Genomic DNA, 3,051 nt, shown 5'->3' with positions numbered 1-3,051 from the left:
GAGTTTTTTTTTTTTTTTGGAACAATAAATGTAGGAGTGTAATAGCAATAGTGAAAATTCATAGATTGTGGAAGTCAACCAACAAACCTACACCCACATATTACATAGTGATTCTCACTTATGCAAAATGGAAAGAGGCATAAGAATGTTGAATAGATTGTCATAATATAAACCTTGCTAGCTTAATGACGTCTCTCTCAGGCAATTCTATTCATTGGTTAAAACATTAGAAACAATTATTTGTATTTCACAGATACACTGAAAAGCACTTGTTGTCAAGTAGTACACTATATTGTTTACTATTTAAATGAGGTTTAGGTTCTTTTTGTAAGTTCTTGAGAAAAGAGTTTATGTATATATAAATCAATTCTGACCTGCCAACATAGACTGCAAAGTCTACCTACCAAATTTATAACACCAGTTGACTTTTGGTGAGAGATTTGCAGGAGAATGGAATCACACTGAGTTATTAAGAAGTCAAATTTCAATGTGATTATGCAAATGTAGACACAGTTTTAGTTATAAAGGAAATATCACTAAATGATATTATTGTATGTTTTTTTTTCTTCTTTTTTTCATTTTTTATTGTAAACAAATGGGATACATCTTGTTTCTCTGTTTGTACATGAAGTAGAGGCATACCATTTGTGTAATCATACATTTACCTAGGGTAATAGTTTTTGAGTCATTCTTTTTTGTCTACCCCCCCACCCCTCCAATCCCTCTTATCCTTCTATACAGTCTCTCCTTCCTCCATTATTGCCCCCTCCCACCCCCCATTATGTGTCATCATCCACTTATCAGCGAGATCGTTTGTCCTTTGGTTTTTTGAGATTGGCTTATCTCACTTAGCCTGATATTCTCCAATTTCATCTATTTGTCTACAAATGCCATAATTTTAGTATTTTATATGACTGAATTATATTCCATTGTATATATATACTACAGTTTCATTATCCATTCATCAATTGAAGGGCATCTAGGTTGGGACAGTGTACACTAATACAATATATCTGGTCTTAGATGCCATTGGTTATGTGCAGTCAACTAAACCCCATTCCAAATTTGAAATCTACTTAAGTCAAGGAAGGGGGCAGAAATATGAATGATTGTTTATTTATTTATTTATGTCTATTGGTTCTTCTTATTTAAACATGATAGTAGAATCCACTTTGATATAATCCTACAAGCAAGGAATTTATCTTATTCTATTTAGGACCCCACTCTTAAGGATATACATGATTAAATTATTTTAAAAAGACAATCAGTATTTGGCCGAGAACTTCCATCCTTGAAAGAAGGGAAATCAATAACCTCAGATTTTTGAAACCCCTGGAAAGCAAGCAGAACAGAACATTGTGTTCTGAGAATAAAAAAATCAGCTTTCAGGCTGGGGATATAGCTCAGTTGGTAGAGTGCTTGCCTTGCAAGCAGGAGGCCCTGGGTTCAATCCCCAGCACCGCAAAAAAAAAAAAAAAAAAAAAAAAAAAAAAAAAAAAATCAGCTTTCCTTTAATCTTCAGATTATGCAGGGTTCTCTCCTCTACAATGTTAATATATATTCTACATTGAAGGAATCTGGACCATTATCTTAGAAAAAATATAGTATGTTAAATGGCTTATTACTTTTGGTTAGTTACAATAAATACTATTTGTGAAAGGGAAAGGATATTTCTTATGTTGTGATTTCCTTTCCTGGGTCGAATGCATGTTACTGTTATCACAAGTCTGTTACATTTAGTGTTCTTAGTCTTTTAATACTCTTCTCTTGAGGATCCCTAGAGTAGGTTGGACAGAGTGGCATGTGTCTATAATCACAGTTAGTAAGGGTGAGGCAGGAGGATCAGAAGTTCAAGACCAGACTATAAAATTTATAGAGAAACTGACTCAGAATAGAATAAAAAGAATTGGGCTACTTCAGTGATAGGTTCTTGCTAAATATGTAGGAGACCCTGGATTCAGTTCTGACTTCTTAAAACAAATAATGTACAGAAGGAGTTCAATGCTATAGAAAACAATAATGAAGTATTTCCCAGAATATTGAATTTGTCACAGCTACAAAATATTATTGAAGGTGTGGGCCTCAAGTCGGGTACTCAATTGTGAATGTTTGGAATAAAAGTGTTTTCAGAGTCCTGGGGGCCTGCTTGTGGTCTCCATTATCCCACCCTCTCTTCTACTCAAAGGTGTCCTGTCCACGTGGAAGCACAAAACTAACATGCATGTAGAATGCAACCTCATGGGACTGTCAGATGATCCAGGAGCTACAGCGAGTCCTCCTAGACCATTCCTCTCATGTACCAGATGACGGTGTGTGAACCTCCTCATAATGGTGAAGAGGGGCCACTCTGGGGTCACTCCCTGCACTAATTACAAACCTTGCCTCTCTGGCTCCTTAGTTTGGCCTCACTGTTGTTAGATTGTAGGACTCGGCTGCACCATTTGCTTGCCTTGCACTGTCTTCTCCCTGGTGGTGGAACTTGACCACCTCTTCTGTCACCCTCCTCATGTGTTCAGACTCTAACCTCAGGACTGATTTGAATACAGTGTTAGGAGCATCCAGATGATTTTCTTATCAATACTGTGGGGGATAGTTGAGATCTTCTTTTCCTATTTGTATCCCTTTAATTTCTTTTGTCTGTCTAATTGCTCTGGCTAGAGTTTCCAGGACGATATTGAAAAGAAGTGGTGAAAGAGGGCATCCCTGCCTTGTTCCAGTTTTTAGGGGGAATGCTTTCAGTTTTTCACCATTTATGATGACATTAGCCATGGGCTTAGCATAGATGGCCTTTACAACGTTAAGTAATGTTCCCACTATCCCAATTTTCTCTAGTGTTTTGAGCATGAAGGGGTGCTGTATTTTATCGAATGCTTTTTCTGCATCTATTGAAATAATCATGTGATTCTTGACTTTAAGTCTGTTGATATGGTGAATTACATTTATTGACTTCCTGATGTTGAACCAACCTTTCATCCCTGGGATGAAACCCACTTGATCAGGGTGCACTATCATTTTAATATGTTTTTGTATGTGATTTGCAAAAATTTTGTT

At 36.4% G+C, this 3,051-nt stretch overlaps 1 non-coding gene across 1 annotated transcript; it reads left to right on the top strand.

Annotated features, from left to right (window-relative positions):
• Positions 1-1,391: 1,391 nt before the first annotated feature.
• Trnaa-ugc (transfer RNA alanine (anticodon UGC)) lies at positions 1,392-1,465 on the top strand. Its single transcript has one exon. It is a non-coding gene; the product is annotated as a tRNA-Ala (tRNA).
• Positions 1,466-3,051: the final 1,586 nt, after the last annotated feature.

This window comes from Sciurus carolinensis, chromosome 17, assembly GCF_902686445.1.
Source record: "Sciurus carolinensis chromosome 17, mSciCar1.2, whole genome shotgun sequence".
Lineage (NCBI taxonomy): Eukaryota > Metazoa > Chordata > Mammalia > Rodentia > Sciuridae > Sciurus > Sciurus carolinensis.
Note: the sequence above shows the minus strand (reverse complement) of the source record. Positions and strands in the feature narration are given on the sequence as shown.